General features: G+C 37.8%; 1 pseudogene; it reads right to left on the bottom strand.

Moving 5' to 3' along the window:
• Window positions 1-570: 570 nt before the first annotated feature.
• LOC148203858 (sufE-like protein 1, chloroplastic/mitochondrial pseudogene) lies at window positions 571-1489 on the bottom strand (annotated as a pseudogene).
• Window positions 1490-13987: the final 12498 nt, after the last annotated feature.

Genomic DNA, 13987 nt, shown 5'->3' with positions numbered 1-13987 from the left:
CATCAATTTCGCAGAAATAGATTTGATTATGTGCTTAAGCTTTGCATCCTTCTTGAGCTCGACGATTTCGCTGTAGCAAAGGCGATCAGAGACCACGGGAAGCCCTCAAGACCATGTTTAAGCTCCTCCGGCGAGAGAGCTTCAGAATTTTTGGCGGACTACTTTTTGGAAGAGTGTTTCTTGCCCTTGGTGACGGCGGCAGCGACGACGGCAGTAGCGACGGTGGATTGGGGAGGGAGGCAGAGATGACGATAAGGGTTACGGAGAGTTTGAGAAAGTCGAAGCGGTTGTGGTTTGGGGTTTTGTGGTTGTCGTCTTTGTTGTCATCATTGTCAGATTTTGGGGTGGGAATTTGGGAGAAGACGGAAGGGTAATAAGGGGATTTTGATAAAATTGATACACTAAAATGCCACAAATTCTAACAATTGAGATCCATAGTGTATATATTCCTATTCAATCCAATGAACAAAACATGTCGAAATCATCCTCGCACTAGCCAAACTCGCCGCCGCCATCGTGAAGCATCTTCACAAGAGCACAACCTCGCGCAAGCCGCGACGCAGAAGCGCCTCAATGCCTCCATTCAACCAAGAACAACACAGAATCCAAACCAACATCACCCTCACCAATTTTAGAACTTTCTCCACCCTTTGAAGGATTTTCAACAATGCTATCAAAATTCGACTCGGGTGACTTCAATTCAGTGAACTCACCACCCCTTTCAGCTTCCACGTATAGCATAAGCGCCTTTTTCTGCTTTAATTAAAGCATGTTCAAAAACCCATTGTTCCTCAAGGGGGTCAGGCTCTGCTGCAACCCCAACAGCGTGACGAAATCCGGTGTGACCCGAATGATTTTACTAACGGTTCGACCCGAGAGGCCCTGAACGAGCAACGCGGCGAGGCCTTTGGTGAGGACGGAGTCGGAGTCGGCTTCATATGACGTCGCAGTTGGGGTTGAGGTAGGCTCGAACCCAGAATTGGGAGACGCAACCTTAGACCTTGTTGTTGTTGGTTTTGAAGTGGAGCTCAAGGGGTTTGAGGTTTTTGCCATAGAAGAGGAACTGTTTGTATTTGACCTTGGGTTCGCGGACGAATTGGAAAAGGTGGACGATTTCTTGGAGCTTCGGAGGAAGGTCTTCAATGGGTTGAAGGGAATTGGATGATGATGACGATGATGATGGCGGCGGGGGCAACGGTGGGGATGATGATGGAAGTCTCTAGAAGGTGATGGATTTAGAGAAGAGAGTTTTTCTTAGAGAAGAAAGGAAAGTTGGGGTTTTGGGGAAGAGGGAGAGAGGGATTGTGTTCTCTGAATTGAGATTCACACCTGCAGTTAGCGAATGTCATTCAGCCCAGAAACATCTCAACAACGACAAAAAGGAAAGCAAGATCGCGCCTATACCTTTTTCTGTAATTAAGGAACACGTCAGGATGCACATATAACACGTAACCATAACTACTGCCAGATCATCACCCATTAACTCCATTTGGTTATATTTAACGGAAGAAATTAATTTGACTCAAAATTTTAAAAGTGAGGATCCATTTTAAACACTTTTAAAATGAGGGACTAAATTGAGATAAGTAGGGTGTTTAAGTGTATAAGAACAAAGATAAACTACTAATTCTAAAATTTAAAAACGAAATTTAATAATAATCACAAATGAACGAACAGAGCAAGAGTAACAAATTACGGTGTCACAGGTTGTTGTGTGTGGGTGAGAGAGAGTATGAAGATGAGAGAGAAACAAGTTGGATAAGTGAGGAAGGTGGATTAGGGTTAGGTGAGTGTTTCTGATTTTTTCAGTTGGGGCTACAATAGAGATGACAGAGAAAATGTTGGAGTGAGAGAGATGAAAGAGAAAAGGTTGAGAGGAATGAGGAAGGTGGGTAAGGGTTTGGGGGTTTCTTGTTTTTTTTTTAGTTTTGAGAATGAAATACCCTTGACCTTAAAACTTAGAATCCATAATATATGAGGATATTTTATCAACTAAAACCCGGTACACATTGCTAAAATCTACCAATTGAAAAAGAGCGTACGCAAGTTAGCAAACCCCTTTATATATATATATATGTATATGTATATATATATATATATATATATATATATATATATATATATATATATATATATATATAATTCAATGTTTTCCTTGCCATGAAAATCTTCTTAAAATATATTTTTGAGTAATTATTTCTATCTTGGTCTATTTGCATAAGATTTGTTTGTCATCAAACAATTTCAAGATTTTAGTAAAAAATCTCTTTTAAGATTGTTTGGATTAATTGAATGTGTAGATTCGAGAATATATTGTATAGATCAAATACCTTTCAATTTTATCAATGTAGATCTCTTCTTAAGACATATTAGTGCCCGACACACCTTAGATATTATCTGCCAAGAATTGAATGTATCCACCAAATGTTACATGCTACCTATTAAAGGTTAAGTACTCATGCCGAAACTCGAATACTACCTACAAAAGGTTAATATTTGTTTGTCGAAGGCCAAACACTGCTAGCCAAAGATCAAGATCCGTTTTTCGAAGGGTGAAAACTAACTAATGTGTCGTGTGTGCCACATGTCGACAGTCGCGTACTCCCTGCTAAAGATTAAGCATTGCATGTTGATGGATGATGGTCTCTTGCCGAGGAATATGTGCTACCCCTTAGAACTTGTTGTCCTCTACTAATACCTAACTACCATTTGCTAGGAGCTACATGCTTTCTACCATGATCGTATAACGCTTGCAGAAGATAACGACTAACACATATAGCATAACTTAATCAAAATCAACTACCATTACCTTAGGTAAATGGGTTATTGTGCCATTGGACACATATCCAAACCCATTTAGACAAGGACCAATAAATATTAAATTATGTTATAAATACAATAGTAATCGAGATTTATATTTATTTTTTACATTAATTGTAAGTTTGACTTTTCATTACAACATAATTGACTAAAGGATTAGAGATTTTTTTACAAAAACAACTCTCGTACATTTTGCAGAGAACGAACATGGAGATAAAAAAGAAGAGTAGTCAATAGAGTAAAGGTAGAAGAAATGTAGAAAATTAAAGTATCTTTATAGATACCTCTTCTACAAGAATAGGAATAATCAAACAATAAAAAAAAATTACATGAATCTTTTTTTATTTTTTTTTTGCATTATGTTCTTGAAGTCTTTTACCACAAAAACTCTTTTCATTATTAACAAATGTCAAGAACTAAATTTTTGACTAAAAGTCTTAAAAAATATTAATAATCAATTCAAGCGCCTTGTCCCTTCTCTGCGTACTCCCTTAGTATATAAATTGTTAAATATTTATCATTTGTATTATTAGTTTTCTTTGTTCATTCCTATGTCTTTCTTTATCTGTCTAATCTAATAAGTTATACATTTATCCTTCGTTCTCTGTCTTTTTTCTTTCTGTCTATATCTTCCACCCTTCACCCTAAAACGCGGATTGACACTAGCCATTTTCAAAATATTATTATTTGGACATTAGACTAAAACATGTGTACTCAAATAAAATATTTTAGAGACAGAGCAATTTATTAAAAAAGAAAATAAAGAATTCTAGTATCCTGAAATTAAGAGTCAAAGAAAAAAGAACGAAACCAACAAAAATAATAAGAGAAAGTTATCCTCGTATGTCATGGACAATTTTTATATAGTACATGTTTCATTTCATTTTTCTAGTTTTACGCCAACTCTATTTGTTTTGAAAAATCATATGTTTCTAACACATTTAATTTTTTTTAAGATTACGATATATTAAAAATACTTTGTAGAAAAATAAATAAAAAGATTAAATAAAATCTGAAAAAAATTATATATATATATATATATATATATATATATATTTGTAATTTAGTTAAAGAATAATGTTCTCCCGAATGGAAATATTTTGTTTAGGTAAACCCAATTATTTTCAGCTTTTTATTCTACCTCTACTGCAGGTTATGTTTACTTATTCTTATAAAGGTAAAATGTCTTTATATTCAAACATTGGTTTCATTCTTTTATCTTTTCCCCAATTAAAGTAACAAAAATATAGCTTTTTTTTGTCTTTTATAAATTTTTTTATATTCTTTTAAACAACTTATAACACCTTCTTTGTTCTTAATGATAGCTTTTCAACTAATATTATTGAATGTAAATTTCTTTTTTCAAATTCAAAATAAAATTTAGGTAATAATTATTCACGAATCTTAATTAACAATGGGAATCTATATAATATATTTTATTTCGGTGTGGATGTTGTGGAACTGAGGTACTGACCTATTTGACATGTTTTTCTTGTTTCGATTGTCTGATTGCTGGAGCCACTCGGTTTCTCTCAGTTGTGACCGCTCGGCTACCTTTTTGACAAAGGGTTGAGAGGTACCTACAAAGGCACTCTGACGCTCAAGTTAGGCGTTTGTTGAAGGAGCTTTTGTTCACTAACAAGTATTATCGTAATCGAGTATTGTAAACTCAGTATAGCATGAATAGAACGTACCTAGCTTTTTGCCCTGCCTCTGTACTTATAGGCTTTCATAAGCCCAATGAAATATAAACGAACTTACCTTAACCTTAAAATCTTGTCAGTTGCTCACAAACAGCTTTATCAATATCTGATCAGTATCTTTAATCAGATATCTTTGATTACTTTATCCTCTACTGGACTATTAGCCCAATAATAGTGTAAGCGCTGACCCAATTACTTATTGGCTCATCAACGCATTACTCTTAGTATAAGTCACGCAATCGCTGGCCCAACTGCGGCCCAATCCAACTAACCGATCGGCTAACTCTCTTAACCACTCGGTCTGGATATCATACTATACATATTTCAATTAAGTGTAGTTTTAATATAAAATATTCATGCAAAATTATTAAAATTTATTTTTCACATATTGCAAGTAACTTGGACGTTTTGCTTCCTCCTACAGTTGTAAATAAATATATGGAACACATGCACTATCCTTAATCATCAAGAACATTAATCTTAATCGTGTTCTTGTCGAAAAAAGTATGGATTTGGCCATAGAGTGGAAGACTTGAGACCACCCAACCAATGAAGCTCGGCTACTAGTAACAACCATTTTTTTTCTTCTTAATTCAAATGCAAATAATGTTTAACACAAGATACTTTGTGTTATGAGATTTGACTTAGAATAACCAAATCAAAACTTTTGAACCATAACTCGGTAAGCCACAGAAGACTTCCAATTTTAACAAGAAAAATATGGAACATAAAGAGAATGAAAAATGTTTTAATGAAAAGAAAATTAATAAATTGATATGACATATATTAAAGAATATACTGTTAGGAAATAAAAATGTAAAAAAAAATTAAAATTTTTTCACATACACGGCATCCAACACAAGCGCACAAAGAAAGGAGTTGTCAAATATCTTTACAAATAATAAAAGTAATAGTATTATATTTTTGTTCCATACCGGTTCTACTAATTTGGAATGCCTAGGGAACTAGTTAGTGAGGAAGATAAACAGAGTAGTCGGATTGAGAATTAAGGCAATGGATATTATTTTAAACTTAAGTATCACCATTACTAATTGAGTCGTAATTAGGTCAACATTAATTTGAAACTTATTTCGAAATCTATAAATACAAGTTTAAAGTATTATAGTAGGTTGGTGATATTTAATATCCATTTATTGCTAGAATTGTCGAATCTTTAATGACTTTGTCATCGGGGTACCTTCTCCAAGTAATTTCGAAGTTTGACTGAACGATGACGAGAGTGAAGTGAAGAAAGAATAGTGACTCGTTCTTGGAGTAGGATGAACAGACTAGAGAGAGCAGTTGACCTCAACCCCACAAACCCTAACATTTTAGCGTTTACCGTGAGGCTCGAGGACATACGAAGAAACCCAATGGTGACCACAAGAAACATGGGCGATCAACAGGATCCTATGGAGTTTATTAGAGAAATGTCACAACAAATGCAGGAGATGCAACGAAGACATGAAATTGAGATAATGGCATTGAGGGTCAGGCATAATGCTGGCCATCAGGAGCAGATCCCACAACACTTTATGTCGGTCATTCATACCCCGTCGAATGTGAACAATCAAGCAGAGGGATCGACCATGACAGTTCAGGAGGCTAGCACAAGGGTAAGCAAGGAGCCCTCACGGTGTAGATGATATAAGTCGAGGGCCTGTTACCTTTTACAGTTGTTGTTAAGGAGGTGTCTATGCCTGAGCGGTCGACGACTCTAGTTTTCGAGAAGTATGGTGGATCGACTTACTTGTATGAGCATTTAAGCTCGTAAATTAACACCATGGTGTTCTACTCGTCGAGTGACCCAGTCTAGTGTAGAGCTTTTTCTCTATCCCTAAAGAGGGAAGCGCTGGAATGGTTCAACACTATGACACCCAACACAGTGGAATCTTTTGCCACTATTTGCACCATGTTCGACTGTTAGTACATGACTAGCAGGGTTTAGAGCTTGACACATCTTGTGTTAGTAAGCATCAAGAAAGGGAAGGATGAATCCATGAAGACCTTCATAGACAACTATAAAAAGACCACCGGGCAAGTTAAGCATGTGAGTCAAGATTTCATCCTTAACAACCTCTCGACGACCTTGAGGTCGGGACCATTCGTGGATAGCTTGTGTGCTAGACTGGCCAAGACCATAGACGGGTGCAAGAGCAATCAATCATGTTTATGCACATTTAGGACATGTGCTATTTTCGTAAGAAGAAGTAGGAGGAGGCCGTAGTGACGAGCGACAATAGGAAAGACAAGAAGAAGCTGGTCGATGATGGAGAAAAGGAAGGTGGCTCTTGGCCGAAAGATTTTCCCCCAAGGGCCAAAGTTCCATCAATACACCTCCTTAAACGCACCAAAGGCAAGGATTTTGGAGGAAACGATGAGTGCAGATCTCCTTCCTTAGATCAAGAAGAAGACCACCCCCAAGAACGCGAATGGTAAGAAGCATTGTCAATACCACCAAAACCTGAGGCACACCACGGATGACTGTCCTACACTCTGTGACAAGATATTAGAGTTTATCTAGGTAGGTCATCTCCAAAGGTAAGTGAAAACTGATCGACCGAAAAGGAGTCCCTCCGAAGGCGAAGTCTCGACTTGCATCCTCATCGTGACGATCATCGACATGACAACTAGCGTAGAAGTAGGAGAAGGAGTTGTGACTGCCCCTTACGTGATCACATCAATATTATCTCTAGGGGGTTTGCAGGAGGCGGATCCTCGTCGTCCTCTTGGAAAAGCAACTCAGGAGTTTGAAGACTATTCACCTGATGGATAGGAAATAGAAGTCGATGCCCATTACTTCCATGGATGAAGATTTCCATGCCCTTGACCCTGATCAAGACGACCAAATAGTCAGCACTATAGAAATCGCTCAATATGGCGTAAGCAAAGTCCTTATCAATCAAGGGAGCTCAGTGAACATCGTTTACTAGAAGAATTTCCAAAAGATGGACCTTTCAGAAGACTTGATCGTCCCCTACAACGTACAAATTGTAGGCTTCTCCACTGAGCAAGTCGATATGCGCGGTTATGTTGATCTAAGAACAAGGATGGGGCATTGCACAATGCAAAGGAGCTCAGAGTAATGTATTTGTTGGTGGAAGAAAATACTTCTTACAATGTGTTGATCGAACGATCATGTCTGAACAAATTTAGGGCAATTTTTTCTACACCTCATCTGGCGATGAAGTTCCCTCCCAATAGGGGGACAATCTGCACGGTCCAAGTGGATTAGAAGACAGTCCGAGAAAGTTATGTGGCAAAGTTAAAGGTGGAACCATACATCCCTCCGAGGAAGATCAGGAGTTTAGAGGTAGTCGTGGATGACTTGAACACCACAACCAATACCGAAGAAAAGATGGAACTACAAGGCGGTATGAAACCTTTCAGCTGGGGAAGAGGGACAGGTGACCTCTATGGAGAGTTGGTTAGAGCGGAGCAGGAGAAGGCTTTGGGCGAAACATTAAGAGCCAATTGGGACTTGTTTGCATGGACGACTGTTGATATGTTGAGCATTCACCCTAATGTGATGTCCCATAAATTGGGGCTCCAAGGAGGCATGGCTCGTGACTCAAAAGAAGAGATGGTTTGGTGAAGAGAAAAAACATGCGGTTGATATAAAGGTAAAGAAGCTCTTTGAGACAGGGTTTGTTTGGGAGGTCACGTATATCACAGGGCTAGCAAATGTAGTCATCGTGAAAAAGGAGAGCCTCATTCAAAAGCCTCATTTGGTGAATAACAATCACTATTCATTTTTCAAAAACTAAAATGTGTCCTAACCCCTACACCTCGGGAGCCCGCTCACTCATCGTCCCCCACTCGGGCCTTATCCTCTTCCCCCTTAACTTCAACTTCTTCATGAACCTCGATGTGTTGGGGTTTACCTTGATCATTTGGTTCCCTCTTTTCAACCTTGGGAGGAGTAGTAATATCGACCAGGTGGCCATTCATCATTCGCTTCATCATGTCAAAGACTTCATACTTCGTAAGGACGTTGAAGAAGAGAGTTGCCTAAGAGATGTCCTTGTTAAAGCCCACAATGTGTTCGGCATATACCAGGATCACTGAGAACTCCATTCTCTTTGGTCATATTAGCTCTCTACTTCAACAAAGCCTCCCGCTAAGTTGAAAAGTTGTTATACTAGCTATAGAGTTTTTGAAGGTCCAGCTTGAGGTCATTGATAACGGTTGATTTCACCATTATTTGGGATTAAATTTGGATAATAAATGAACCCTTTTTGCTTAGAAGCTTGCTTGTTCTCTTGTTTTTAGCTTATTTTGGTGAATAAGAGAGTTGAGGTTATACTTGAAGATTTTATCACTAAATTCCCTTGATTTTGTAGGAAACTAGGATGAATTCGAAGAGAAGTTAAATGTCATGAAGTTGGAACTCAGAAAGGACAAAAAGAGCACCAGAAGAGAAGGCTACTGAAGGTTGCAGAACGCTTGAGCGCCCTCCTCTAGGGCCCTCAGCGCAGGAGTCTCGCACTCACGCCTGAGCGCCCTTTCAGGGACGCTGAGCGCCCTTTCAGGGATGCTGAGCGCCAGTCTTTAAGTAACGTTTCATGCCTGGGCGCCTTTCTTGGGGCGCTAAGCGCCACTCCTCTCGCAAGCTCGCTTGGGCACCCTAAGTTGGGGCACTGAGCGGTGTCAACATTGGCCCATGATCCAATTCAGTTGTATATAAAGACTTGGTCGTCCTAGAGGGAGTATCTTTTGACAGAATTGACACAAATTCATATTTCTCCAACTCTCTGGAGGAAGAAGTGGAGGCGGAAGCTCTCCTCTTCAATTTTTAGGATTTATCTTTCATTCTCATTCCATTGTTCATCTAGTTTCCCCATGACAAGGGGGAACTAAATTCAATTTGTTGTTGCGGGATGATGTAACCTTGTGAGCTCTCATGTATTTGAATTGATTCCAATTTATTTATGGTTCTTTCATTAATTGTTACGGTTATTCTTCTTTGCTCTATGCTTGTTATGTTTAACTCATTCATGACATGATCATTGCTTTTCGTGATATGGACACATACGGGGAAACCTAGATCTGGAGAATTGCTCCCAAAAGCAGTATTGCCTATACATAGGGATATGAGTTTTGGTTATCTTAAGCTTCTAATCGTAATGCAGAATTATTACTAGTGATACAAGACATTGTGATCTAGTAATTAAGGATAGGCTTTCTTCGTCGAGACATCAGGTTTTAAGTAATTTAGAAAGTGATATTAACATTAATGAAGATGAACTCATATATGCATAAGAGTAAACTAGGTGAAATCTAAGCCCCAACAACATATTCATCTCATATTTTCAATATCATCCATTCCTTTTTGTGTTTTCTTCAATTGATCAAAAGTGCATTCATATTTACTTTCTTATTTTTTGCATTCAAAACCCTAAAATTGTTCTTCAAAGTCTTAATTAGTTAAGAAATTACATGACTATTTAGTGTCGTGAGTCTCTTGGGAAATGATACTTGGTCTTACCAATTATTATTACTTGATACGATTCGGTACACTTGTCGACATCTTAACAAGTTTTTGGCGCTGTTGCCGGGGGACTCATGGTTTAAACTATACTTTTGTGTGATTCTTAACCAATTAGACTTTATCTTTAATTTTATCTTTTTATCTTTTACTTTTATCTTTAATTTTTATTTTATCTTTAATTTTATCTTTTTATCTTTTATTTTTATCTTTTTATCTATAATTTTTATTTTATCTTTAATTTTATATTTTTTTTATCTGTTAGTGCTAATTAGGTGCTCTAGTGTTTTTTTCTCTAGTGTATGCAGGATACAATTCGGACTAGAAACACAAAAGATTCTTAACCGCTTCTTGCAGGTTTGGACAACAGTAGAAGAAAAAGGAGAAACAGGACGTCCAGAGAACTTTTCCCTTCTCCTAACACTCTTTTACAGCCTTCACCTTAATGATTTGATAAGGAAACAAAAAATATGACTGAAGAGCATAATGGTAGACATACCCTGGCAGATTATGCAATAGTCATTGGTCCTCATCATCTTAATAGCATTGCAAGGCCGAGGGTTAATGCTACAAACATGGAGATGAAGCCTTCTCTGATTCAATTGGTGAAGAGCAACCAATTCAATGGATTATCACATGAAAATCCATGAGCATCTGACCACATTCAATGAGATATGCAATATTGTGAAGATCAATGGAGTGCCAGATGAAGCTATTAGATTGAGTTTGTTTCCTTTCTCTTTGGGAGGCAATGCCAAAATGTGGTTGAACTATTTTTCAGAGAATAGTTTTACTGAGTGGGAAGCCGTGGTTGCAAAGTTTCTGAATAAATACTTCCTACAATCAAAGGTGAACAAAGGTAAGCAAGAAATTTCTTCTTTCAAGCAGGGCATGGAGGAAACATTAGGTCAAGCATGGGCCCGATTTAAAGGCTTGTTGAGAAAGACGCCTACTCATGGTTTTGATTAACCTACAGTAGTCATTATATTCCTTGGAGGTCTAAGCTCACAAACTAAATTGATGCTAGATGCCTTAACTGGAGGTAATATCAAGTGCAAGACTCTAGAGGAAGCCTATGAGCTGATTGAAAATATGGCTACAAATGATAATGAGATGCATAGTGAAAGAACTGAACTTCAACAGAAAGGAGTTTTATAATTACAATCTCAAGATGCTCTGCTGGCACAAAACAAGATTATGACTCAACAGCTGGAAACATTGATGAAGAAAATCTCCCAATTGCCAAGGGAGTTGCAAAATGTGTCTTAAGTTCAACAACAACTTTGTGAGTTGTGTGGTGGAGATCATCTCAATGGACAATATGCCATGCAAGCTATTACCCAAGAAGAAGTCAATTTTATGGGTAATCATGGTCGCCCAAGTAACTACAACCAAGGGTGGAAACCTCACCCAAGCATGGGTCAAGGGCAAGTTGGGCAATTCAATAGACCACCACAACAACAATGGCAACAACAACCCTCTTTATATGATAGGACTGCAAAGATAGAGGAGACACTCCAACAATTCATGCAAGTGTCAATCTTCAATCATAAAAGCACTGAAGCTACCATTAGAAATTTGGAGATATAGGTTGGTCAACTAGCTAAGTTGGAGGAGATACAGGTTATACAACTGAAGCTACCAATTATAAAAGCACTAAAGCCACCATTTGTTTATTTTGTTTTTATTTTATATAAAATTCAAATAAGCATAAAATAAAGCAAAAATATAAAAATCTTGATCCAACGGCATCAGATGCTTTCATCTGAACCTTCCAGCATCCATCAGTAGATGCAAATCCTTCTCATCAGCATCCATCAGTAGATGTTGATCTTTCTCATCTTCATCGGCATCCATAAGTAGATGTCGTCAATAGCATCTATCAGTAGATGCTTAATCACATATCATCCATCAATAGATGCTTAATCTAGTAGCATCCATCAGTAGATGCTCTCATCTGAATCTTCATTATCATAACATCCATATATAGATGCTTTAATCTAGTATCATCCATTAGTAGATGCTTCTTTTCATAGCAGCATTCATCAGTAGATGTTCTCATCTAAATCATCTTAGCATCCATCAGTAGATTGTATCATCTGAGTCCTCCTAGCATTCCTCAATAGATGTTGTCCAACATCCATCACTAGATGTTGTCATTATTGCAAAGCAAAATCAAATCCAAACCACACAAATAATCAATTAAAAAGAAAAAGTCAAAAACTGGGTTGCCTCCCAGTAAGCGCTTCTTTAACATCACTAGCTTGATGCCATAAAGTTCAGTTTGAATTTATGATGTTGGTATTCCTCTTACTTTCATCACACCAACTTATCTTTAGCAACTTCTTGTTCACCATCTTGACTCTCCTAGAGTAAGGATCCTTTATCTAAAAAAATTTATTTGCCTTAATAGTCTTGACAACCCATAACTTGTTCTTAAATTTCACTGGTGTGCTAGGTTTGGGTTCATCACTTTTCACATCAGGGTGTTGGTGAACCAATTTTTCTTCCTTTTCTTTGTCCTCTCCTTTCACTTTTATAGAGAAATAGCTAAGGCTTTTTTTGACCAACTTGGCAGCTTTATCAGGTAGACTAGTCACTGATAGAACTTCATCTGTTGTTTTAAGACTAGTCTGCTTTTCTTGAATTGGCTGCCCAGCTTCAAAAACATTGAAAATTACCTCTTTCTCTTGTCCTTCAATGGTAAAACTTCATCATCTACACGAATGACAACCTTAGTTGTCTTCATGAATGGATGAGTGGTATCTCTGCATTTTCATCCATCTCCATCACTAGAAAGTCCACCGAAAATTGGAGTTTATCTATCTGAACCAGAACATCTTCCACTACACCATAAGGATGCTTGATGGACCTATCCACCATTTGTAACACCATTCTTATGGGTTTGACCTCCAGACCACCAATCTTTTTGAGCAAAGATAGGGACATCAGGTTGATGCTAGCCCTAAGTCAACTAGAGCCTTTCCTATATCATGATTCCCAATGGTACAAGGGATATTAAAACTTCCCAGATCTTTAAATTTTGGAGGGAGAGTCTTCTACATAATGGCACTGCATTTGCCCTGCACTTCAATTGTTTCCTCATCTAAATTGTTTTCTCATCTAAATATTTCTTCTTCTTGCTGAGGAATTGCTTCATGTGCTTAGAATAGGCAGGAATTTGCTGCAGTGCTTCGGTCAAAGGCATAGTAATCTCCAATTGCTTAAAGATCTCCATGAAATGCCCAAATTGTTTCTCTTTTTCAGTTTTTGAAAAACTTTTTGGATTAGGAAGGGGCTTCTCCATTATTTTTTCTTTTTTCCTCTCATACTCTTCTTCTTTCTTTCTCCTCTCATCTTTCTCACCTTCTTTTCTCTCAGCCTCTTCTTTTCTCATGAGTTCTAATCTTTCAATTAATGAATTTTTTATGAAGATGCATGTTCTTAAAAAGGGTTTGATGAATATTGATGAAATTGATTGATTTTGTTGATTGGTGCTGTGTAAACTTGTTTTGCCACTGTTTGGACCAATTAAATTGTGCTAATTTTGGCTAGGATTGAATAGAAATTGTTTTGGAAAGTGAAAAGTGAAAGAAACCCACGCTTGGCAGCAACGCTCGCCGCCCGGGCGGCAGACGTTTGTGACAGCACACTGATTTTTCTGTTTTCTGGCTGTGTGGTCCTATGCAGATGGCACTGATGGTTCCCTACGTGTCTTGGGAATAGTGGTACTGAGTTATTAGATTTTTGGAACTAACGTTTGATGTTTTCTGGCTTTGTTTTTTAATCTCTGTGCAAGAATGGTATCCTCATCTGGCAGGACTACATTTGAAGACTATAGGAAACAAGAGAAAGGAAAAGGAGCAGTACTACTCCCACCAGTTTAGGATGGCTGCCCACGAGAGATACTTCCCCTTAGTGGATGCTAGGAAGCTACTCATGGAACGTAGGGTGGGACTGATCCCTACTTTGGCTC

The sequence above is a fragment of the Vigna umbellata genome, chromosome 2, assembly GCF_029865625.1.
Source record: "Vigna umbellata cultivar VRB3 chromosome 2, Vumbellata_1.0, whole genome shotgun sequence".
Lineage (NCBI taxonomy): Eukaryota > Viridiplantae > Streptophyta > Magnoliopsida > Fabales > Fabaceae > Vigna > Vigna umbellata.
Note: the sequence above shows the minus strand (reverse complement) of the source record. Positions and strands in the feature narration are given on the sequence as shown.